General features: G+C 46.2%; 1 protein-coding gene across 6 annotated transcripts in view; it reads right to left on the bottom strand.

Moving 5' to 3' along the window:
- Positions 1–27,388, bottom strand: part of shtd (anaphase promoting complex subunit 1) — an 82,280-nt gene that overhangs the window by 14,390 nt on the left and 40,502 nt on the right. The window lies entirely within an intron of this gene.

Raw genomic sequence — 27,388 nt, 5'->3', positions numbered from 1 at the left:
GAAAGTTGCAGCGTTGGTGGCTCACCCAGACTTTGAAGGGATTCAGAACCTTAAAAAGACTGAGTTAATACAAATGGCAAATCATTTGGATTTGACCGCCAGCAATAGAATGGTTAAAGCCCAAATATTGAAAGTCATTGTGACGCATTTTGTTGAGAATGGGGAGTTAGGTGAAGAAATTCTAGAGGAGTTAAGAGAGGAGTCGAGTGATCAGATGACGTTAAAGCGTCTTGAGTTAGAAGCTCGCCAATTAGAGCTTGAAGCTCAAAAAGAACAGAAAATATTAGAGGCTGAAGCTCGTCAAAGAGAGATTGAAGCTCAACAGCAACAGCAAATATTAGAGGCTGAAGCTCAGCAAAGGGAGCTGGAGACTAGGCGTTTAGAAATTGCGGCACAAAACCAGAGAGGTTTAATTGAGTTGCAACTTGAAGCCACAAAGAAGCAACAAGCCGAGGAACAAACTAGGCAATTAGAGATTCAACAACAAATGGCTAACACTAACTTCAGGCTTGAATCACAGCGTATGGCAGCTGGGCATGGAAATACTAGTAATGTTTCAACAAATAGTGATAATAATCCCATCAGGATGAATAAGTATATAGAGTTGCCCAAGTTCAATGAGGAAGATCCTGAGGTTTTCTTTGCACATTTTAATAAAATTGCCATCAGTATGAACTGGCCAAGGGATCAGTGGGTAGCCATTATGCAGTCTCAATTCAAGGGGCGTAGTCAGGAGGTTTTCACATCCCTCCCTGACGCTCATAGTTTTGATTATGACTTTGTAAAGAAAAGCATCCTCAATGCATACCAGCTAAATCCAGAGGCACACAGGCAAAAGTTCAGGAACCTAAGGAGAATCAAGGATCAGACAATAGCCGATTTTACTCGTCAGAAGACGAATTTTTGCAACAGATGGTTAAAGTCACTTGCAGTCACTGATTTTGATGCTCTAAAGAATCTTCTCATAATGGAAGAAGTATTGTCCTGTCTTCCAGACCAGTTGTCTACTTTTATGGCAGAACAAAAGAATGTAACCGATATTGATGAGCTGTCAAAGCTCGCGGATGAGCATGAGTTGCTGACTAAGGCCCCGTTTACGGCCACTTCACCTAAGTCTAGTCGTAGAGTAAATTTCAATGCTCACCGTACTCCTTATCAGTATAAGTCTCCTCCTGGTGCGACAGTTACTCCTGTGAACTCTTCTCTTACTAACCCTAAGATGGTTACTCCATTGCCAGGATCATCTAAGCCTAGTAATGCTAATTCTAAACCGGCAGTTGGTTATACCAGTGTGTCCACTGTCAAACATTGTACCCATTGTAAGAGAAGGGGGCATGTGATTTCTTCATGTTTTAGTTTGCATCCTGAACTCCGACCAACTGGTCTTATTATGAGTAAAGGAGTGCAACCTATTAATTCTTCATGTATTACAGTCAGTCCCAATTGGATGGCTGAATTCAAACCCTATATTTCCACAGGTACCTTATTATGTACTAATGGTAGACATAAGACTGTTCAATTACTCCGTGATACTGGAGCTTCACAGTCTCTTATTACCCAGAAGGTACTTGATGATGTTGACACCCGAGATCTGGGTGAAGTTGTGCTTCTCCAGGGTATTGCCGGAAGTGTGCAACCAGTGTCCTTATTGCAAGTTAACCTTGATTCTAAATATACTTCAGGATGGTGTAATGTTGGTGTAAGTAAACAACTGCCCATTCCTGGGGTAGACATTATTCTAGGTAATGATTTTGGCAACCAAATGGTTGTAGGGCCAAAGTGTCCCATCATGTTAACTAAACCCCATAATGTATTAGCTCAACCGGAAGCAGATGATGATATTATTTACCCTGCTTGTGTTGTTACTAGATCAATGGGAAAAACAGGTGAGAGTAATCCTGTCTTCACTGAGGTTGCTGATCCCAAGACCAGGACCCCTTCAGTAAAGGAGTGGGAGGTGGATCTTGAGGATTCTTTTATGACTCGACTGGATGATGAGAGTGAGGCCGTAGTAGAAGCCCCGCCGAACCTAAATCACAAGGAAAGTGAAGGTGAGGAGGCTGAACTATCTGTACCTTGCCCGCTTGTCTCCAGTGCGCCAGTTGTCGAGAGTGAGGCCGAAGTAGCTATGACTCCATTTTATTCCGATCAATCGGGAAAAGAGATCAAGCTACTAGGTTCTTGCCCGCTCGCTGCTGAGTCTGAGTCATTGCCCTTAAGTGTTGTACAGACTACTGATCCTAGTTTAAGTAAGTGTATTTCTGAGGCTCCTGATAATATTGATGCATTGGAGGAAGGGACGGGTTTCTTCTTCAAGGATCGACTTCTGATGAGAAGGTGGAGACCCAAGGGAACTCCCTCTTCAGAGGATTGTGAGATTAGAACCCAACTCGTTGTCCCCAATGATTATCGTAGGCAGGTCCTGCAGGCTGCACATGATGATCCCATGGGAGGCCATCAAGGTATCACGAATATGTACCATAAGATAAGTAAATATTTTTTCTGGCCAAAGTTAAAGAAAGACGTGGTCAGATATTGTCATAACTGTATACCCTGTCAAATTGTTGGTAAACCAAATCAATCTGTACCTAGAGCACCATTGCAACCTATTGTAGTTCCTGATGAACCATTTACTCATGTTGTAATTGATTGTGTGGGTCCTTTACCTAAGACTAAATCGGGTAACATGTTTTTGTTCACTCTCATGTGTATGACTACTAGATTTCCTGAAGCTTATGCTCTACGGAATACCAAGGCTCATAATCTCATCAAGTGTCTTGAAAGATTCTTTTCGTTGTTTGGAATGCCTAGAGTTATTCAGAGTGATAATGGGGGAAATTTCGTTTCTAAAGTTTTCAGAACTTTTTGCGAATCCCGAGGGATTCGGCACAAATTGTCCAGTCCATATCATCCACAAAGCCAAGGTGGACTTGAACGTTTCCACCAGACTTTGAAACAAATGCTAAAGACAACCGGAGAAACTCATCCACGTAATTGGGATGAGAATCTCCCCTTTGTGTTGTTTGCTGCTAGAGAAGGGCTACAAGAGTCATTGGGCTGTTCACCCTTTGAACTAGTGTTTGGTCACCAAGTAAGAGGTCCTCTTAAAATGCTACAAGAAAAGTTGTTGGGAGATGTCTCTGTTCATCAGAGCGGATTGTACTTGAGTGAGGTCAAGGCTAAGTTGTGTCGGGCTCGTGAGTTGGCGAAAGAACATCTGGGAAGGACTCAACAAGCCATGAAAGTACGATATGACAAGAAGTTCAAGGCTAAGCTAAGGTCGTTTGATGTCGGAGATTTGGTGTTGGTGTTGAAACCTCGTATGGGGACTTCCATGTCCCATAAGTTCGCAGGACCCTACCAAGTGGTACACAAGGTGGGAGACCTAACTTATAAACTAATTAACCCTAATCTTTCAGAACCCCAAATGACTGTACACATTAACAGATTAAAAGCTTATGTTGGACCTGGTGTAGTAGCTTGTTTTAGTCGGGAAGAGTTACCACCTGAGGATAATTGTAGTGAGGGACATGATGTTAATATCCAACTTCTCAGTTCCAGTTCCAATGGCAGGGAGATGCTATGTCATTTACAGGAGGAACAACGTGATGAGTTCCAGGTTCTGCTGGACAACCATACATCTCTGTTTGGGGAGGTTCCTACCCAGACCCACCTCATCACACACGACATTCAGCTCCTGGACAGCACCCCCATTCGACAACATCCGTACCGAGTGAATCCCGAAAAGAGGAAAATTATGCAAGCAGAAGTGGAATATCTGCTCCAGCATGATTTCATTCGGCCAAGTCAAAGTACTTGGAGCTCTCCGTGTTTGTTAGTGCCAAAACCAGATGGAACCTGGAGATTGTGCGTGGATTACAGGAAACTGAACAAGAACACTACAGTGAACGTTTTTCCTTTACCCTTGTTGGAAGAATGTATAGAGTCCATAGGTCATGCCGAATATGTAAGTAAGCTTGATTTGTCAAAAGGGTATTATCAAATTCCATTAACAGAGTATGCTAGAGAGGTTACTGCTTTTGTTACACCTGATGGTGCGTATGAATTTAATGTTGGGATAGGTGCTGTGCTTATTCAAGTTGGTTTAGACCAGATTGAGCATCCTGTGTATTACTATTCCAGAAAATTTAATGCAGCTCAGAGAAATTATTCCGTGGTAGAAAAGGAGGCGTTGGGTCTTATATTGTCAATCAAGAAGTTTGAGATTTACTTATCAGGAAATAAAGTGTTAGTATTTACAGACCACAACCCCCTTATCTTTATAAATATGATGAAAGTCAAGAACCAACGAATTCTGCGATGGTCATTGTTTTTGCAGGAATTTAATGTAGAAATCAAACATATTCCAGGCAGACAAAATGTTATTGCTGATGCTTTGTCAAGAAGTTTTGATGTACCATAAATGAAATGTTTCTTTTACCTAACATTTTTACTTCTGAAAAAATGCCATTGATCTTCAATCCATTGCATTTTTTTTCTTGGAGGTGGAAGTGTTACGTACCCTTATAAGATACGTAAGTGAATATATTAATATGTACATTTATAATTGTATGTAAATTACAAGCATGTATATTGTATACTTATATGTTCTATGCAAATGCACATTCATGTTACAGTGTTGGCGTTAGGCCCAGCGTATCGTGGGAATGATTGTTTATTTCTTTGTGTGATCAGTTTTCCCACGGGAACTAATGATTTATATGTGATCATAAGTGGGTAACAGAGTGAAATAATAATTGAGTGAACTGTATCTGGCAAATTGTCGTGGGATCGTCCGTTGCTGGGGTGTGCATGCCATTATGCTATTCTGTATGCATATTTTAATTACTATGTAAAGAAACACGTACTTTTGTTGTCTATATCAATATGTACTAATTATTCATTAAGTTAGTTTAAGATTACTCTTGTCACAATATAGTGCTCCATTGTTGAAATAATAAATATTGTAACTTTGGCAATTTATTCGCGGGGCAAGGCAATGTGTTTTTTGACTCTCATATTGTAGTTCAGTAGCTGATCGGGAACCAGGGAGATATCATCTTGGAGTTAAGTCATTCTTTTGTTCTAGCCATATACATATATTAATATTGATTTAATGTCTGGAAGATACAGTGATATTTTAATGTGATATATTGTGACCATATAATCATCTGTTTGCTTTTGAGATTTATTTAATATAATAGTATATATCTATACTTAGTGTCTTTATTCTTCAGTCCTATGAAGATTCTATTTTTGTGCTCATTACCTAGTAAGGGGTTATACTGGTGATTCGCTATTGAGAACAGCAGTTGTGTCGTATCCCTAGACTTATTAAAGTTTGGCTGCTGTAGGATCACGAGCCGTAACGTACGATAGGTAACAACTACCACGTTTACACCTACCCTACAGCCTACTACTCACTCGTGTCACAGTACAACACGGCGCTCAAGATTTAGTGCACTCACTTCACCACATAGTTGTTCTGTGAAAGAATTCAGCTGATTCGATTTCATCTTTCCTGAATTGTATTACGTATACAATTGCATTTCATACTTCAACAATCCGAAAGCTATAACGCTATTAAAGGTTCTTAAAATATTCCACTCATCATATATTTTATCCCACCCACATTTGACCTGCTTAACCAATCCCAACCAGTCTTCATACACTACATTTATCTACAACGGACGTGTACATACAACGTGAGAGCGTGTGCGCATGAGCGCATTTTGCATATTTTGAACTAAAAAAACTAACCTAGCAACTTCGCCTAACCTAAATAGGACGATAATTCCTCAACACTTAAATAGTTATTCAAATATGTCAATATCTGTCGAATTCGAATGTCGAATTGATATAAGAATATGTTACGGGCGAGATAAGAAAGGGCAATGGCTGCCATCACACGCTACAGCCAGCAACGACTGGTGGGCCGTAACCAAGGTGTTATCAGTGACGCAAACAATTTTGGGCTGTATACTATCCGAGGGTTAAGTAACGGACAGTAACGTAGAGACGTGTGAAGGAAGATCTATAAGGATGGTTTTTACGTCTCGAAGGACGAGCACTGGCACTAATGTCATTGTAATGTACATTACATTTTCTATAAAAAAAAAGGAGAAAAGTACAATGAAAGAGCAGTCGAGACACAACCCAGAGGTTCATGCCATACTTCCCGGATGATAAAACTACTGCGACATTTACCTCTTTTGAGAACAACCGAGCCTCAACATCATGCCAATCACCAAATGGGAACAAGTGAATATCATGTTCAACCTTGATAAGTTCCAACTTCTGAGGTAAGGAAATAAACCCGAGATTTACAACGAGTAGTTAATACCAGACGCAGTTAGACCTCATCCGGTGAGAAGCTCTAGAAAAAGAGTAACACGGTGTGTTAGGCTACAGTGTGTACAGGAAGCAAATGTTGCCTCGGCCAGGAATGTGATGTGTTACACAAACAAATGATATTTTTGATCACACAATGTGACGCTGATGTAGGCCACTCTTGTCCTCGCACTGATCTTCTATCAAGAAATGACCTAAACACACACTAGAAAGTTGTGTGATATCTTTTAGTGTTCGTAGATAAACAAAAACATATAATTGCTGGAACCGCCTTACAGCACTCAAGCAATAATCTCTGGAATGCAGACTAGAGAGATAACTCCATGTCTACAAATAGAAAATACCTCAGGGGCTTCAGCCCTCAATCTGCACACTATAACACGGACTTACTGGAGTGAAGGGTCAAGCTCAAGCTGGCCCTGCAGCTTAAGCCTAGTGAAAATTAGGATAGCCATAATCCCATTCACGGAGACCCAATTAGAAGTAGAGTAAGCATAAACCATTCAAAAGACCCAATACAAAGTATGATAGTATTTAACCGAGGAGCAGTATAGACACTAGAAGCCTTGTTTGGTGTTACACATCTGCATTGCAGTCAGCGCTGACCTAAACCCGGTTGTTACCATTCTAACTATAGGCTTTCATCAGGGGAATCAATATGGCAATATTTGCTCCCTGGTGTTTGGTGGGTGGACATATCAACTTAAGAGAAATTGGATTTCGTTCCGACGTATAAATCCTCAAAGGCCAAAAATTGATGTACCAAAAATCACAGCGGCTCGCAAAATTGACGTGATCCGTTTTCTATTCGTGCGTTCTGGGTTAGGTTAGGTTTGGGCAATTAATGTCATCCGTTTTGTAAGGACGGGACCGCTCAAGAGAACGGACTGTTGGGAGAGTCCATGCGGTAGGAGGGGAGGTCAATGGCCCGCGCTGACTACCATATCCTTGCCTAGCTTGAGTTACAGAGTTTACTAGGACAGGGTTCCGGAATTCTTCTACTCCCCTAAGCAAGTCCTGGGGCCAGGCTCGACTTGTGGTAACTTGGTCCAACAGGCTGCTTGCTTGTAGCTGCCCGCAGGCCCATATATCCACTACATCCCCGGTTGGTCTGACAATTCTTGCAAGAACCTATCTAATTATTTTTTAAAGACGTCTACCTTTGTTCCGGCAAACCGTATAATGGTCGCTGGGAGAGTATTGAACAATCGTGGACGTCTGATGTTCACACAGTTCTCTCTCATTATGCCTGTGGCACCTCTACTCCTCACTGGTTCTATTCTCCTTTTCCTTCCATATCTTACACTCCAGTGTGTTGTTATTCTACTGTGCGAATATGGGACCTGGCCTTCCAGTATCTTAACTAACTGCCACCTAGCATAACACGGGCTGCCAGGACAGGGGAGGGGGGGAAGGTGAGCGGGTGCCCTTGTCAAGGTCCCGGGTAGGGTGGAGCAAGTTGTGGGAGTCGACCTTGCTGAGGTAAGCCGGGTTGAGCGCCCCAACCTCCACTGACAGCTCCCCCCCCCCCTCTACCTCCCCACCTCCCCCATACCCTTCCCGATATTACACTATCTCGCTTGCACTAACAATGCCTCCACCGCCATGTTAAATCTCATCCTTAACCTCCGCTCTCAAAACAAACCTGCGCTTTACGATACAATATATCAGGAATGCTCCACACATTTACATAACCTTGTGAGAGGAGTGGCAAGTCCGATGACGTCTATACCGGGCCTTGATCCTGTGCTGCCGACCACACAGGTTTGAGCCGAGTTCCCCCGCGGGCGACGTGCGAGGGCGTGGGTCACGTGGGCCAAAAATTGAGGTGTAGGCGGCGTGTTGTGCAGATAACGTCAGAGGTCCACAACACGGCGCCACGATGGCAAGTCCCTGCCCTATCAACATCGGTACCCCCCCAAAACACACACACACACACACTATTGCCAACCCCTTGACTAACACACAACAATCACACGAACCACACTGCTCCGTCAAGACAACTATGTAACCGCATAAAGATCGACCAACATAGTAAACCGCATAAAGATCGACCAACATAGTCACCGCATAAAGATCGACCAACATAGTCACCGCATAAAGATCGACCAACATAGTAAACCGCATAAAGATCGACCAACATAGTCACCGCATAAAGATCGACCTAAACCCCCAAAACTCAACTCTGATCTGCCAACGACTACTCCAAGAAGGATGACTAGGCCCTTCACTAAGTATAACAGACGAGCAATACAATATCAACGGTATTATAACGGCATATATATATTTACATTAAGTCCGTTCTCACGATCTGGTAAAGCATGGAATTTGACGTTTTATCACCCACAAGCGTACAATATAAACCAACTCGCACCCACCCACCAGGAATGAAGTCCATGTAACCTCAAAATGGGGTCGACCTGGAGATGAAGGTCACGATGAACACCCACCCACCCCCCACTCCACCCCCGAGTGAAGCATGAGCCTGTTGGGCCTCAGGGTTGTGGAGGAAGGTCGGGAGGAGGGAGGAAAAGGAGGGGGAGTTTTCCAGAGGTGAGACAGTGTCTTCCAGAGCTTATTGGGTTTTGTCATATCTACATTTAAAGCGGTGTGTGTGTGGAGTCTGATTCCACACTTCACTTCTTAGCACATTTCAATTGCTCATTACTGTGACACAATCAAAAATCTTCCTATTGTCTCTTTGGCTTATTTGAGTAATTTTGTTTCCATCTGCGTTCCAGTATTCGTGTACTACCCCTAACTAAATATTCCATTCTTGTCTCCCGTGTCTATTTTCCCGAGTATTTTGTATGTGGTAATCATATGTCATGTTTCAAGCTCCAAGCAACTGCCTGTTGGACTAAGGTCTCACAAGTCAAGTCTGGCCTTGGGCCTGGCTTGGGAGTAGAAGAACTCCCAGAACCCCCAACAAGCAGGTATATAAAATTTTGTTAAGAGAAAGGGGGAGAGAGAGAGTGGGGAGAGGGGGGGGAGAGAGATAGTGGGGAGAGAGAGGGGGGAGAGAGATAGTGGGGAGAGAGAGGGGGGGAGAGAGAGAGGGGGGAGAGGGGGCATGAGAGAGAGGGGGAGAGAGAGAGAGAGGGGGGAGAGGGGGCATGAGAGAGAGGGGGAGAGAGAGAGAGGGGGGAGAGGGGGCATGAGAGAGAGGGGGGAGAGAAAGAGGGGGCACGAGAGAGAGGGGGGTGGGGAGAGGGGGCACGAGAGAGAGACGGGGGAGAGGGGGCACGAGAGATTGGGGGGGGGGGGGAGAGAGGGGGGGGATATGTGAACACAAGACTTGACGGGTGACAGGATGTATAATAATAATATAAGTGATGTCAGCGCAAGGCGACAGGTGGCCGATGAGGTGGGAGCGAGGGTTGAGGTGTTACCGCGTTTACTGCTGACGCCAGCACCCAAGTCAACCACCACTCCAGGCGACGATAGCGTCAAACCCGCGGTGCATCCAGTGTTATGACCACGCGTGTGTGTTAATATAGTCCCTCCCTCAAATGCCTTCTCTACTGTACCCAGAGGAGCGGCCCCACACCCTCTGGATTTAAGTGACAACCCAGTGGGTTTTCTTCCTATTGTGACGTGTAGAGGTAGGGGGGAGGGGTACACGCTGCAATGGAGGAATGTTCACCCACAGAATGAGTGCCGCTGCCCAATAATCTCGACCCCTCAGGCCAAAATTTCATAGAAATCCGTCTTCCCCCCCCCCCCTCCCCCTCGCGGCAAGGTGCCACCAATGTGCCCTGGCACCAACGCCGCGGTCAGCTGGCTGTCTGGCAGAAGCAGGTCGTGTTGTGTAGTAGCGGTGATGGTGGTCCCGTAACCCAGGGTATACTGGAATGCCTAAACCGGGGCGGCGCGTGAGGGGGGTCGAAGCCTCACTTACCAGAACACGACAGGAAAAAAGAAGGTTGGGTAGATTGCATTGTCCTGGACTGTAAAAAAAAGATTTTGACCCGACGTCGCGTCACTGGATCCTTTGGCGGATAGCTGGATCCGGCTCTGGTAACTGCATCAGACGTCGGATAGCTGGATCCGTGGTCGGTGACTGCTGGATCACGCATGCACAATATTCCAAACACCGATGCACATTATGGGCCTGCGGGCCGCCCCAAGCAACAGCCTGTTGGACCAAGCTCTCACAAGTCAAGCGTGGCCTCGGGCCGGGCTTGGGGTGGGGGGTAGAAGAACTCCCAGAACCCCATCCAGCAGGAATCACGCCTGAAGCCTCCACAGAACACCACATCCAAATGAACAAATCCACAAGAGCCGTGACGAGGATTCGAACCTACGTCTGTGAGCATCTCAGACGCTGCCTCATCCCAGGCCACATCCAAATGTTCCCCCACACGTGTACATGAGGCCTGACACAACAATTCCACGGGAGACCAACTGAAACGAACCCGGAGATGACTAAAATATACGATTATTGGATAATGACCCACAAAGCAATTTCAGATGGGTATAAAATTTGCTAGGGTGACTAAGCGAGGATGAGAGAGCACATCCCACTAGACAACCTCAGCACGGCACTACTCCCGCGTGTCAAGTCTGGCGGGGATTTTTTTTTTTTTTTTTTTTTTTTTAATTTTGCCCCGAGGGGCGAGTTTATTGGGCAGCGCCACTCATCTTGTGAGTGGACACACCGCCATAGTGACAGTATTGGGCAGCGCCACTCATCTTGTGAGTGGACACACCGCCATAGCAGCATGTACAACACTCCCCAATAGGAAGAAAACCCGCTGGGTTGTTCATCCTGTCACTTGTACCCAAGTAGCGGGAGGTCGGCCAGGGACCAGACTCACGAAGCAGTTACGCAAGCACTTACGAACCTGTACATCTTTTCTCAATCTTTGACGGCTTTGTTTACAATTATTAAACAGTTAATGCTGTCCGAAGCACCAGGAGGCTGTTTGTAACAATAACAACAGTTGATTGGGAAGTTTTCATGCTTGTAAAGTGTTTAATAAATATAACCCTGGCCGTCAAAGATTGAGAAAAGATGTACACGTTCGTAAGTACTTGCGTAACTGCTTCCTGAATCTTCCACACCTATTGACATCTTAATGTGCTATGTTTCCCTTTATTGTTTTATAAGCCCGGTCATCGTGGCCACAGGCTGTGCGTGTGTGTGTGGTCATCATGATCTTTATGAGCTCTGAAGCACCAGGAAGCTGTTTATAACAATACAAACATTTGACTGTCAAGTTTCGATGGCCGTAAACTATTTAATAAATGTTAACAAACCCGCCAAAAGACTTGAGAAAACATGGCACAGGTTCGCAAGTAGTTACATATATGCTTGTTGAATCCTGGCAAGTGTCCACAACGTTCACCTGCACTAAACAATTAATAAATGTTCAACAAAGGCAGCATTTAAACAATAATGCGGGTCCTCTGATGAACCTCTCTCTCTCCGCCCTTGAAGGTCACCGTGAACACCAGGTCACTGAACACTGAGAACAAGAGCAGCGCTCACCGGAGGCCGGGCACCGGGCCGCCAGTAGCGACAGTGACCCTGGACATGGTGGTCAGTGCCGCCGCCGCAGCACGCTCGCCCCTCACAATGAACACGTTAATAGCCATCTCCGGACACACCAGCTTCTTTAAGGCTCACATTAACACGATTGTAAATGTCAACCCCCCCCCCCATCCCACCTCCACCCCCTACAATCTTGCCGCTCTTATCTGTCTCGTAAATCCAGGGGGAAGGTAGGTAGGTAGGGGGAAGCTAGGTAGGGGGGAAGGTAGGTAGGTAGGGGGAAGATAGGTAGGGGGGAAGGTAGGTAGGTAGGGGGAAGATAGGTAGGTAGGGGGGAAGGTAGGTAGGTAGGGGGAAGATAGGTAGGTAGGGGGGAAGGTAGGTAGGTAGGTAGGGGGGAAGGTAGGTAGGTAGGGGGGAAGATAGGTAGGTAGGGGGGAAGGTAGGTAGGTAGGGGGGAAGATAGGTAGGTAGGTAGGGGGGAAGGTAGGTAGGTAGGGGGGAAGGTAGGTAGGTAGGGGGGAAGGTAGGCAGGTAGGGGGGAAGGTAGGAAGGGGGGAAGGTAGGTAGGTAGGGGGGAAGGTAGGTAGGGGGGAAGGTAGGTAGGTAGGGGGGAAGGTAGGTAGGGGGGAAGGTAGGTAGGTAGGGGGGAAGGTAGGTAGGGGGGAAGGTAGGTAGAAGGAAGGTATGTTGTTGTTATAGATTCAGCTACTCGGAACAAGTTCCAAGTAGCACGGGCTATGGTGAGCCCGTAACTTACCTGGCACAGGAGCGGGGCAGAAGGAAGGTAGGGAAGGGAGGTAGGTGGTAAAGGTGTAAGTGGGACACACCACCACACACTAATGCTATCACCCTCCCCCCTCCCTCCCCCGGTAATGTACTCCAACACACACACACACACACACACACACACACACACACACACACACACACACACACACACACACACACACACACACACACACACACCAGTAGGCTCAGGGACCTGTACATCAGTTGATTGACTGTTGAAAGGCAGGACCAAAGAGCTCCACCCCCCCCCCCCGCAAGCACAAATAGGTGAGTACACACACACACACCATCCCCACATTAAAACACACTCACCCCTCCCACCCAAACCACCTTAGTTCCGACCTACCCACTCTCCCCAGCCCCTATAGTTCTCATTTGACAGCTTCCCACCTCCAGGCTCACCATTACTTTCCCCTCTACGCTCCGACCAACAAGTTGGCCCTCACACTCATAACGGAATGACCGATAATCAAACCTTACATTTTCGTGGCTTCAATTTCCAGATGTTATAGCCTAAGACCGTCTCCTGATGAGGTCCCCGACGCCTGGGATTACTCCTTTAGTCTAGTTCAAGTCTCCGCTACTCTAGTATCAGTAATAATGACACGGGAAATGGATCAACGTTTCCTCAGGTTTCAAAGTGGTTCGGGCGCACAATTCGAGACACTTATAAAGAAACGTGGAATACCCGCAAAAGCTAGTAAGTCCACTACGGGCTCACCATAGCCCGTGCTACTAGGAACTTCTTCCAGTAGCTGAATCTATAACAACAACATACCCGCAAAAACTCTTTACGGGCTATTCATGCCCGTGCCACCTCTTGGGTGGCTTGATCTTCATCAAACAATCAATCGTAAAACTCTATACTTAGTACTTGACCTGATTCTCAACTAGGAGGCGTGGTCAGAGACCGGGCCGTGGGGACGTCGATTCCCGAAACCATCGCAAGATATACATCAGTAAGTTGAGACAGAAGTCGAGATTTGTTTATGTTCATTACAGAAAAGAGCTAATTCAATTACATACGCCATTCCAAACATGGACATAATTACCATCACTCACCAGTGTGCTGTGACAGTCCGTTAGGGTACTAATGTTCTTCCAAGACGCTGTTGAACTGTCTGTGGTTAAGACGTGGTGCTGGTGTAAGGTCACTGCCGCCATGACCTCCATGATGTTACCCCTTATCTCACTGTTCACTCCACAACACATCTCCCTCAATAATATCAGGGACATTGTGAAATTCATGTTTTTCACTCACAGTGGTTTTTTCCATAATTTAGTAGCCACATTAACTTTTCTACCCATTACTTGCAATGCTAAATCTGTTGCCAAACTCTTGACACTTTTGTCCAGTCAACGCGTAATTTGTCCAGGACTAATACATAACTTATGAAGTTGTAATCAGGTGTTTTTTATTACTAGTATAAATTTCCCAAACTTTTCTGCTATCTTCATACTTTCACCAACACCCTTATACTAATGCTAAACTACACTGTATCACCTACACTTGCACCTTCATCAAGTGCAACGCAAAATACATTTCGTATTTACCTTGAGTTGCCTAGTAATATTCTGGTAATTCTTTTAGCAAGTGTATAACCCAGAGAGGCTCGTGTGTGTACAGCCTTGTCGTTTCTTTCGGGGAAAACAATTTCGGATGCCATCAAAAATGCATGTTTCATATTTGCTTCATTCCGAGACAGACGTCACAGACCCGATCCCTTCATGAAGAATGGTGAAGCCTGCCTGAACTGCTGCCCCAGTGACTCGTATTATATATATATATATATATATATATATATATTATAATAATACTGTATATTATTATGCAGTATTACTGCCTGCTACTTTTGGCCTCGCTTTTGTCACTTTCTTGGCCAACAACCATCTGTTGTTTTAAAAAGTAAATATGTTAGGTTTCTTGTATTTCAGGAAAAGGTAGTTTATGTTTTCAACTTATTCTGTACTATATAATCCGACGCTCTTCACTAATTGTTCCGTTTCTTGGCTACCATGCTTATGTTCAAGGTAAATCAGACGGAACACTGCTTCTCATGACTGTAAGGCACCAACTAACTGCTCCCCAACAACTACGGCACCACCTGGCACCACAGTGACTGACACCACCCAAGCAGAAGACACGCCGCCGTCGCAGTGCCCAACTCTGGCGTCCAATACCAGTGTTCCAGCCAGGACCATAAGTAACCCGTGTCTACTGGACGAGCACTCGCAAGCATCCCGCCGAAGAACTTTTTCAGTGTCAGTGGTTGACAAATGGAATGGTCAGTGGTTGACAAATGGAATGGTCAGTGGTTGACAAATGGAATGGTCAGTGGTTGACAAATGGAATGCATTAGGAAGTGATGTGGTGAAGGCAACCAAAATCCTGCTATTTTGGTTGTTTTACCAGAAATATTCCTACGCGGACCCCTAGTCTCTGACTGGCTCACCAAGTGTTATTCGTTTCTGATTACTTAGCCGGTGGACGAGTAGTTATGACTCGTATGTTGATCAGTAATGTTACGTCCAGTGTGTTTATCAACAACGTCTGCGCTGTAAAATTTCAGTGGTAATCTTATTTGTTTTGTAACTGCACTGTTACATAATGTTCCAGTGGTCTGTTGTGCATTTCTCCACAATGCTGAGATTTCCTCTCTTCATAAACCTGTAACACTATGTCCATGCACATGAGTATTCATGCCTGATGTGTGTGTGTAAGTGCACTTCTGTTCTTCCATTGTTCCCTTTCATCAAAATAAATGGTTCATAGTTGGTTGCATTGTTGCAGCAGCCTGCAGACCCTGATGTGGCAACTGCTGCCTTGTGGTCACTCTACATCTTCTGCACTGCTCCATCTCTAATTATTGTGTTAATGTGAGTGCGAGGTATGTAAGTGTGTACATTCCTGGTCTCGGCACCCAGAGGACAAGTACCCGACGACCCTGACGTTGAGTGTTGGCATTAATGCTGCAGCAGTTGTGGTCGGGTGGATGTTATCACCTAAGTGTTCTTCTTGCGAGGCTTCGATGGCAGTTCTGGAGTCTATGTACGATAACGTGTTGTCGGTGTTCAGCAAGAGCAAGTTACGGTCTTGTGAGTGGCTAGCGTCTCTGTAAAGTCCAGCACTCGTTGGAGTCTCCAAACTGTTGTGGAGCGCCCTCGGAGTCCTAACACCACTTGTCTAATTACTGCCAGTCTTTGCAATACAGCTTGTTAAACTGTTAATATCCACCTCCCCCACTTCATCATTTCTTGAGCTATCATCAAACGCTTCAAATTCGGTACATAAAAAACAAATATCTCTTAAACCTCTGCATTATCTTATTCTCATGTAAGGATTTTGGCCTCGACTCAGGCACTAGAATTCACCAAGTGTGGCGAGTACTCTTGCTATCTTCACTTCCACAAGAATCAGTTACTAGACATTAAAGCAACGTGTATCTTTCAAGTAGTCGAGCTACACAAGAATCAAGATTTAACTGCGAGCCTTGACTGCCATTAATAAAATAAAAACCGAGACTCAGGAAGTGGTGAGGTGTCGAGGTACCGAGCACAGTCCAGCAGCCTGGCCGTCACCAAGGGCGTCGGCGATGTGTGCAATAGGGATACCAGGTCATCCCGATAGCCCAACTAGACGGCCACCCTCGGGACTTGAGCACAGGCGAATGTGGGGCTCCCACATGTACGTGTATACCCGCTGTCTCTAACATGTAAACTCTTTGTCTTACAAACCTAAGGTAAACCTCGAGTTCCTGCGTACAATATTTGTAAAGCGTCAGGACAGAAGCACAAACAGAGAAGGAAGAAGCAAGTCGTTGTCCAGACCTGGCTAACAGAGAGAGCCGGATGTTGTGACAAGAGGTCAGTCCGTGTTGACAGTCTCAAGCACCACTAAGCCCACTTACAAGACATCAACACCACCCACATACAGTGTGGCGCCGACCGGCCTTAATGGCTTACCTGTCACCAGTACCTTGTGTCGCCAGATGTGGCCAGGCAGCCACAACACTAAAGATCCTTGTCACTGTACATGTGCATCAGCATGCATATTATATATATATATATATATATATATATATATATATATATATATATATATATATATATATATATATATATATAACATATATATATATATAACATATATATGTTATATATTATATATATATATATATATATAACATATATATGTTATATATATATATATATATATATATATATATATATATATATATATATATATATATATATATATATATATATAACATAATAACCACATATGAAAAATAAAGAATGGGTGTGGCACTAGTGTGGCACTAGTATGGGGGTGTGGCACTATCCAGGATGCACTAGTATGGGGGTGTGGCACTGACCATCCAGGTCACATCCTGACCTGGATGGTCAGTGTTGTGTAGGGGGACGTCGAGACGCCAAAGAGGCTTCCTGTCCCCGACAATAGGAAAGCAGAGCACAATTGGAGGAGAGAGGGGGGGGGGAGTTGGGCATGGGATGCACCACCATTTGGTCTGGGAAACATCTCCCGTCACGCAGGGTGCAGTCGCACTCTCACAGATCTCCAGTATCATCTATTGATACTGGTGATGGCTCAAAAGGGCCACCAATTACGGGCTATTCATGCCCGTGCCACCTTTTGGGTGGCTTAATCTTCATCAATCAATCAATCCGGGAGTTGGGGGGGGGGCGGCGGAGAGAGGAGTTCAGGGATAGGGGGTTGGAGGGGGGGTTGGGGGGGGTTGGGGGGGGGGGTCGGGGGAAAGAGCTGAGGCCGGGCGACCATACGGCCCACCGCCAGCGGCCGCACAACCTGTCCGACCCGTCACACACGTCCTGGCAGCCACACCAAACACCACTCAAATGTCAAACACCACACAAGAACACACTAAACATTATACACACCAAGAGGCAACCAACAGTGCCTTAGATTTGTGGCTCCGTGTTGAGCTGGTGAACACATAACGGGTCACACACGCGCGGCGGGCCAACCCCACACAGCAGCCGGCGCGCTGATCCATACCATCCATACCCTTACTCCTGCCCCCTCAAAACGTGCAAACTCTCTCCAAGCCTGTCTTATACATGTTAATTTATCATCGTCATATTTCCTTGTACACTTTGGTTACACCCTTCCCCCAACACCACCACCAGACACTTTGTTACACTTCAAGGTGCTCCATTTACCCACACCAGAGAGAACCTCTTCCAGATCCTCTCATCAACCAGTCCCCACCAAAGACAAAGTGTCACGCTCCCAGGTCATCAAACAGACCATTCCCAGAAGGAAGTGGACCCCTGTCAGTGGTTCACGTACACCAAGCAAGCCTCACCCCGGACGCTGTCACGTGCCTCAGATACTCTCCAAAGGCGGCCACTCCAAGGAGCCTACAACACTTCGCTGACAACCTTCCAGGTAGTGACCTCTCCGAGCTGACACGAGTGGTGAGTGTGTCTGTGATGTGACAGATTTCAGGCAGGAGTCCCGCCAGGGCGGCCACCAGTTGGACGCGACGACCTCCCTCCCCAGCATCGTTCCACTACCTGCAGTGGCTCCCTGCCAAGGACCTTCCCCCACCTTGTTCCCTCCTGCCAACGCCCTGAATTCACCTCATCAGCGCACGTTACTCAGAAATGAGTGGTGGGAAGCACGCAGGGATAATGTAATGCTTTCATTACGTCTTATTAACACTAGTGGTATTGGTATTATTAACACTACTACTAGTAATAATCAGCTACAGTTGGATAAATCAGGTGGACACAAAGTCTGACCTGCGGCCGGTTTACAGGAGTACAAAAACTGCATGTGGCTAGCGGTGAGGAGTAGTAAGCGTTGTCACGCCAGCAGCCGCCTCACGCAGCGTCTCCCGTCACCAGGTCACACTCCAGCCCACAGTAACAAGACGGTCAGTGTGTGTGATGAGTCAGTCCCGTGTGGACACGTGTGTGACCACACACTACGAGTTCCCCTCTGTCATCTCAGAGGGGGAACCACCCATGTGTTTCCATACACACTCTCAAGTGGCATCAACGCTCATTACCACAACATGTTCAAACAGTATTTTGATATTATTTCGAAATTAACGCGAGGATACAATACTTAGGCCGAGGACACCACCAACTCGCACACATGGAGGGAGGGAATTATCAGGGGGAAAGCGCCAAGCCATTAAGACTAAATAGCACGTGGAAGGGGACAGGATAAGGATTTGGGAAGGGAGGGAGGGGGGAGGAACGTTCCCTCTCGCTGCCCAGCCACTTGGACGGTCGGGGATTAAACGCCGACTTGCATGAAGCGAGACCGTCGTTCTACCGTTCAGCCTAAGTGGTTGGACTCCGCACACATGGTTGTGAAAGTGGCAACATTTCGCCGCCCCCCATCTCCTCGTGGACCCTTACCAAGTCGTGACAATACGACAGGTTAAATGAACCGAGTTAACTAAATTAGCGCGAGGGGGAGGGGTTAGAATGGCACTGCAGCACCTGACTAGAGGCTTGGCGACCCGCCTGCCGTAGTCGCTGCTGGTGGCTGTGTTTGTTGTGTGTGTTGCACTGGTCGAGGCTCCAGGCGTCATGTGGTCGCTGCTGGTGGCTGTGTTTGTTGTGTGTGCTGCACTGGTCGAGGCTCCAGGCGTCATGTGGTCGCTGCTGGTGGCTGTGTTTGTTGTGTGTGCTGCACTGGTCGAGGCTCCAGGCGTCATGTGGTCGCTGCTGGTGGCTGTGTTTGTTGTGTGTGTTGCACTGGTCGAGGCTCCAGGCGTCATGTGGTCGCTGCTGGTGGCTGTGTTTGTTGTGTGTGCTGCACTGGTCGAGGCTCCAGGCGTCATGTGGTCGCTGCTGGTGGCTGTGTTTGTTGTGTGTGCTGCACTGGTCGAGGCTCCAGGCGTCATGTGGTCGGGTTGTCTCCCTGTTGTCTGCTGCTCTATGTCTTCAACGCCAACTGTTTTAATCAAAGCTATTAAATACCGGAGATAAGCTCCTTGGCTGCTCGGAGGTTTACCTACAAACTTGTTTACGTAACAACAAAACAAAACAAAAAAAGTTTACCTTTGATCTAGTATACTGCTTTTATTATACATCACATTATCTTGTGAGCCGTGGTGGAAAAAAGTTAGTGGCAAATAATGGGTTTAGGAATTGAACTGAACCCAAAAAATCGTCTAACTAGGCAAATTACAAAACTGAAGAGCTAGTTAACAAAATTATTAACGAACAATATCTTCGTAGTTTGTTGAACTAACATCCACCAAGCAGATAATTCAGATACGACGATCCCGAAGCAAACAGCAACGGTTCTGTTATGAGATGTCTTACGGGGGTCGCAGTGTTATCGTTAGTTTACACCTTCCCACTTAATTTAACATACTAAACTCCTCTGCGTTGTCGTAACTCAAGAGAAAATGACATCTAACTTTCACAGCCTTGGCTTCCTGCTGATCTCCATCTCGTGGCCGCAACGCGTCTCGCACTGGGATATTCATTCCCCCCTAAATGAACACTTCGGGGTTTAATGTGGAACTACAGCATGTGAACACCGGCCTGGTACTTTGTCTCTAGGTTCTTGTCGTGCATTGTACACGGTTGTCTGTGTCGGTGTGTGGAGCACTGGAGGGTTTACGGGGCGCAGTTTTGATTGGGGGGTTGAGCACATCACCAAGTAGTCTAAGATGACGGGACCGTCAACCACAACTGTGGTGGGAAAGCGTCTTCAACTACTGTAAAACAATCGTGTAATAACGGCAATCATGCAAAGGAAGGTGATGCGGGGTGCGCGTTGGTGCCGCCTTGCGACCCCTCGCCCAGGAGCGCCCACCGCCAAGTTGATCAAGCTCCTCCAACACCAATCTCATGGCGGCTTTGTTTGCATTTATTAAACAGTTTGAGCTCCGAAACAAGGTTTATAACAATAACCATGGGCTGTCAAATTTCCAAGTTCGTTTAATTAAGTGTAAAGAAAGCCGTCATGCCTAAGGAAAGATGTACAGGTTTCGTAAGTGATTCGAGTAAAGGCTTGATGAATCTTAGCATTAGTTTCTTCTCCAGAAGATCTACCTTTGTTCTAGCAATAGTTCTAATATATATACGGACAGATGGCGGAAGAGTGGGGGAGCCTGGTATGTGGAAGAGTCCTCCGGTTATGACGCCTCCCTTGGTCCACTCTCCACCTATAATATCTCTCGCCCCAAATATATATTTTGGTCTATTCATTACGGAGTCGACCAATGTTGCGTTAGGGCGGATTGTGGCTCGGTCAGTAACATACTTTAATTACTAGGCACGGAGCAACGTTTCAACCTCAACAGTCCACTACGGGCTCACCATAGCCCGTGCTACTTGGAACTTTTTGTTCCAGGTAGCGGATCTTAAACAACAACAACCTCAACAGGCCACAATACAGGACGGGGTTTTCACCCTTCGTTATAAACCCATGGAACCACCTACCCGCCAAAGCCGTAAATCTCACAACAGTGCTGAATTTCAAAATCCTGCTGGACAGAATCACCAGGACAAAGGGTGGGACATTCGGCAAGCCGCCGGCTTCAAGTTCCTCGTCGAGGCCACTAGAGAAACAGCCGCACTCAGATAAATCAAATACTATAGAAGTAAATACTAATAACAATAATAAAATAGACTAAACAAGGGGTGCTAAACGTTCCCACGAGGTAAACGTTCACTTCAGCACCAGCAACACCGTGTCTTATCTTGAGGTTATCTTGAGATGATTTCGGGGCTTTTAGTGTCCCCGCGGCCCGGTCCTCGACCAGGCCTCCACCCCCAGGAAGCAGCCCGTGACAGCTGACTAACACCCAGGTACCTATTTACTGCTAGGTAACAGGGGCATAGGGTGAAAGAAACTCTGCCCATTGTTTCTCGCCGGCGCCTGGGATCGAACCCAGGGCCACAGGATCACAAGTCCAGCGTGCTGTCCGCTCGGCCGACCGGCTCCCTCTTCCGGCAACGGGCCAGCCAGTCACCAAAACCTCCGGTCACCTCAACCATTAATACACCTTGTAAATGACTCGCCAGTAACACACAACTATCATTAATATATTGTAAGACTTACCCGCCCTGTTGCACAACTGCCTGGAGGAGACAGGGGGAGGGGGGGAGGGATAAAGCAGTTCCGGCTTGCAACAATCCAAATATCTAATGTGTGAAAAAAATATTAATAAACTGATATTGGTTTAAACATTATTAGTTAAAACGCCCTTTCTTTATACAACAACTTTTTAATAACCATAGATATGTGTAATACAAATATATTATTTATCAATTGCATACATCCATCCTGAGACTGATGGATGCCTACTACTACTATATATATATATATATATATATATATATATATATATATATATATATATATATATATATATATATATATATATATATATATATATATATACATATATATATATATATATATATATATATATATATATATATATACATTGGCTTCTCCAATGGTTTCATCGAAGACATCATAAGAAGGGAAGTGAAAAGCCATGCAACCTCTGAAGAGACAACTAACACAACACCTATACCCCCTATTAAACTATTTTACAGGAACTTCTTTTCCACAGCTCATAAAACGGAGGAAAGGGTCCTGAAAGATATTGTTAATAGAAACGTTATCCCTACAGACAAAAATCAGAGGATACAACTGACGATTTACTATAAAACCAGAAAAACGGCCAGCCTACTCATGAGAAACTCTCCAGACACAAAACAGAACGCTTTAAAAGAGACTAATGTCGTCTATGCCTTCAAATGCCCACTTGGGGACTGTAAGCTCCAAAAAACCCAGTATATAGGCAAGACAACAACATCTCTTTCTAGGCGTTTAACGATGCATAAGCAACAGGGCTCCATTAAGGAACATATAATCTCTTCCCATAACCAAACCATCGCCAGAGAAATCCTAGTAAACAACACAGAAATCATCGATAGATACAGCGATAGCAGGCGGCTTGACGTTTGCGAGGCACTACACATCAAGAAGTCAACACCAGCAATCAACAGCCAATTATTGCACAACTATATTCTACCCACCTCAAGACTCCGCTCCAATATAGAAGCATCAAGAAATATGGACCAATAGGCTTTCTACAAACACTTCTATTCAATACCCATTGTTTCTGTTCTGTCTTGTGTTGATACTTTTAATACCCTATTAATATCCCCTCCTGTTCTGTCTTGTGTTACTGCCACATCACCTTCCCACCTCACTCAAATGTAGATATAAAATCAGAGATACGTTCTAATCAGTTGTGTATTTGTGAAGTCTTTGAAAATGTAATAAGTTTTACGAAACGCGCCCGTGTCGCGTCAGACTAGAAATATATATATATATATATATATATATATATATATATATATATATATATATATATATATACATACATACATACATACATACATACATATATATATATATATATATATATATATATATATATATATACATACATACATACATACATACATACATACATATATATATATATATATATATATATATATATATATATATATATATATATATATATATTTATTTATTTATTTTCCGCTGATACCGATCGCGGAGAGGACTCCAAGGTTCCCTTTGCCGGACATGCCTTGCAATACGAAGATTGTGAAATATTAAATATTATGAAGATGAAGAGGAGAGGCGTGAGTACGTGTGGGAGCGGGCGTCAGGTTTATGGGCGTGTGGGTAGGGATTAGTAGGTGGCGATTCTTGTGGATGTGATCACAGCTTACGATCTAACCCCAAGATTTGTCATTCAGCGCGGAGGTATTGGTTGTGTGGGTGGGTGGGTTGATGTGTGGGAAGGTGTGGGAAGGTGTGGGAAGGTGTGGGAAGGGGTGGGAAGGTGTGGGAAGGGGTGGGAAGGGGTGGGAAGGGGTGGGAAGGGGTGGGAAGGTGTGGGAAGGGGTGGGAAGGTGTGGGAAGGGGTGGGAAGGGGTGGGAAGGGGTGGGAAGGGGTGGGAAGGGGTGGGAAGGTGTGGGAAGGGGTGGGAAGGGGTGGGAAGGGGTGGGAAGGTGTGTAGGGTTGGAGGGGTAATAATGTGGGTTGCTTGGTAAATTCTCTTTAGAATCCTTCATGTTATCATCATGTTTTCCATGCTTCTTCTTTCTCCCGATGTACTCACCTAGTTGTTGACCAGACCACACACTAGAAGAGTGAAGGGACGACGACGTTTCGGTCCGTCCTGGACCATTCTCAAGTCGATTGTGATTAATCGACTTGAGAATGGTCCAGGACGGATCGAAACGTCGTCGTCCCTTCACCTTCTAGTGTGTGGTCTGGTCAACATAATTTAGCCACGTTATTGTGACTCATCGCCTGCATACTCACCTAGTTGTACTCGCCGAGTTGTGGTAAGGTCCAGTTCCTCAGTGGCTCCAGCCCTGCAGCTAAGGAACAAGCCTTGTTGCATATCTTTGGACCCTTTCTAGTTTTGTTTTTGGCATGATTCTTTACGCGAGAGTTGCATGGTGGGGCAGTGTACTCAAGGGTGGGACTCTTGCAGGGTGCGTATAGCGTTCCGTATCCTCCTTTGTTGGCAAAACCTCCCAACGTTATTCTGTAAAACGTGTGCCTTAGGAGTGAGGTGTGTGTGTTTGTCTATACTCCAGTACTTCTCTCCTTATGTTGGAAGCTGCCTCCCCTTCACTCTGTACTGTATCTAGGGGGGTCTTCTCACTCCAGTTCTTGTCCTCGTTAAACCTTAGTAAATGCAAGATCAAGTCAAGTAGCCATTTTAAGTCACCTTAGGAATGTGTAATTTTGAAATATATCACAGGCCTCTTCTCTGATTTTTCTCGTTAGTGTTTTCATCGTCAAACAATGATATGAAGGAGCTCATTTCCCGTTAGGTCAATAAGGTATATTAAGAAGATGGGCTCTGCTACCGACCCTTGTGGCACTTCACTCGTTACCTCTCTCCGCTCACTGTGACACGTTACTTTTCTAAAGTAATTAGGAAAAGAAGGTGCCAAGTAAGTAAGTAATTATCAAAAGAAGGCACCAAACTGGGAAGGCTATGTAAAGAAGGTGCCAAGCCGCCTCATCCAACTTGAGACTATTTCCTATATACTGGCCTGTTTAGTCTGAATGTGTATCTCTTGTGAGGAAGATTTGGAAGCTTCCCGACACGCAAGGCAGCTGTAGTGTGTCTAACCTGCCTCTTCCCCAGCCCTTCTCCTGGTTGACTGCTGCCATCTTGTAATATAACTAAGCTGCCCAACAAGGAATTCCATTCTTCTAAACATCAATTTGTTTAGAAGCGAAATTCAACGATTTAATAACTTTTCTATCAGCCTCCTTTGAACGAGTCTCTGTAGCACCTGCCAGAGGATGCCTGCTAGTGATGCTGATCTCTAGTTAAGTGACCCTTTGTCTTCCCTATTTCTTATCCACACACACAGAGGGGGACCCTGATAGCTGAGTGGACAGCGCTCTGGACTAGTAATCCTAGCATCAGGGTTCGATCCCCGGTGATGGCAGAAACAAAATGGGCAAAGTTTCCTTCACCCTGATGCTCCTGTTACCTAGCAGTCAACAGGCACCTGGGAGTTAGAAAGCTAACACACACAGTGAGTGTGTGTGTGTGTGTGTGTGTGTGTGGAAAAAAAATAAAAGTTACTAGTTAGTAACAGTTGATTGATTGATTGATTGACAGTTGAGAGACGGACCAAAAGAGCGGAGCCCAACCCCGCAAGCACAACTAGGTAAGTACACCCCCCCACAACCCATCAGCGGTCGTAGACCACCACCTTCACTCACACGGTTTCAGAGGAAGTTAATTGTAATTAATTTCTTCTTCAAAACTTCTCCCCGTAAGTATTTTTTTTTACAGTCATATTTTCCTCCTCTTCTTGATGTTTTCTACGAAATATTGCATTGGTGATCGTTGGTAGTGACTGTGGACTCACCTACCGGTATATAGGTACAAGGTGAACTCCAGCTTCCACTGACCATTTGGTCACCATTTGGTCCGGGAGACATCTCCCGTCACGCAGGGTGCAGTTGCGCCTCCACAAATCTCCAGTATCATCTTTTGTATCATACTGGTAATGGCTCGAAAGGGCCACCACTTACGGGCTATTCATGCCCGTGCCACCTCTTGGGTGGCTTAATCTTCATCAATCAATCAATCCAGCTTCCACTGACCATTTGGTCACCATTTGGTCCGGGAGACATCTCCCGTCACGCAGGGTGCAGTTGCGCCTCCACAGATCTCCAGTATCATCTTTTGTATCATACTGGTAATGGCTCGATAGGGCCACCACTTACGGGCTATTCATGCCCGTGCCACCTCTTGGGTGGCTTAATCTTCATCAGTCAATCATCCAGCTCCTGAGCCTCGCCTTACTGTACCCGGTGTGACCGACTGCGGTGCCAGAAGAATCATTGATTTAAGCGATCATTGGTGACGTGTTCCTAGTTAGAGAAAAGAGCAGTCTGCTTCTGAGCTTCCGTAAGGCCTTCACAAGGAACATTCCTCAGCTGTCCTAAATGGTTGTTAGAGCACGCACTTTCCCCCTAAGACCCTTTACAGGCACCCCCAGGAGCCGACAGGTGCTCCCTGGGGTCCGACAGGTGCTCCCTGGGGTCCGACAGGTGCTCCCTGGGGTCTGACAGGCACTCCCTGGGGCCCGACAGGCACTCCCTGGGGCCCGACAGGCACTCCCTGGGGCCCGACAGGTGCTCCCTGGGGCCCGACAGCTGCTCCCTGGGGCCCGACAGGTGCTCCCTGGGGTCCGACAGGTGCTCCCTGGGGTCCGACAGGCACCCCCAGGAGCCGACAGGTGCTCCCTGGGGTCCGACAGGCACCCCCAGGAGCCGACAGGTGCTCCCTGGGGTCCGACAGGTGCTCCCTGGGGTCTGACAGGCACTCCCTGGGGCCCGACAGGCACTCCCTGGGGCCCGACAGGCACTCCCTGGGGCCCGACAGGTGCTCCCTGGGGTCCGACAGGTGCTCCCTGGGGTCCGACAGGCACTCCCTGGGGCCCGACAGGCACCTCCAGGAGCCGACAGGCACTCCCTGGGGCCCGACAGGTCCGATATGGGCTTGTGGCACCCAACCTGGAAGTCGTTGCCTGCCGGAGGGACAAACGGGTAGCCTTGGCACTGAACCTCACAGCACAATTTCACCCTCCTGAATCCTCCACACGCTGACACGTAATGATAATTATTAAGCTGTGTGCTATTATCTCTGCGCTAGTAACGGAGCCTACGACTGAACATTTTATTCACTGCAAACTCAACATATGGGTGAAAGCCACAAGTGGGTGTTGAGTGTGATGTTGGAGTGGGCGGAGGGGTGGGCGGAGTCAACGTTATGGCCGGTGTTGATAAAGGGGCATGGTGGTGGTGGAGCCCAGTTGACGTACGCCCGGCGCCAGAAGACAACACCTCCCTGCTGCCTCCACCAAACTCAACACCAACTATCCACCCTCACAAAGTTGTCGTGCAGAGTTCGTCGCCTCCCCCCCCCCCTCCCCACACGCTCGCACCCTAACTCATTACCACCACCGTCCTCATCGCTACGGTCTACCTACACCGCTCAACTGCAAAATATTCGTAATTAATGTAAAACTTAAATACAGCGGCAGTCTTGAGAATATCATTCCTCTGCAAAGTGTGGAATATTGGAAGATATTTGGTTTAGTACAAAAGTGGACGATGAAGGTGAGCTTATTACTGATGGTATGTTTTGTGG

This window comes from Procambarus clarkii, chromosome 40, assembly GCF_040958095.1.
Source record: "Procambarus clarkii isolate CNS0578487 chromosome 40, FALCON_Pclarkii_2.0, whole genome shotgun sequence".
Taxonomy (NCBI): Eukaryota; Metazoa; Arthropoda; class Malacostraca; order Decapoda; family Cambaridae; genus Procambarus; species Procambarus clarkii.
The sequence above is the reverse complement of the archived record's forward strand: the minus strand, read 5'-3'. Positions and strand labels throughout refer to the sequence as shown.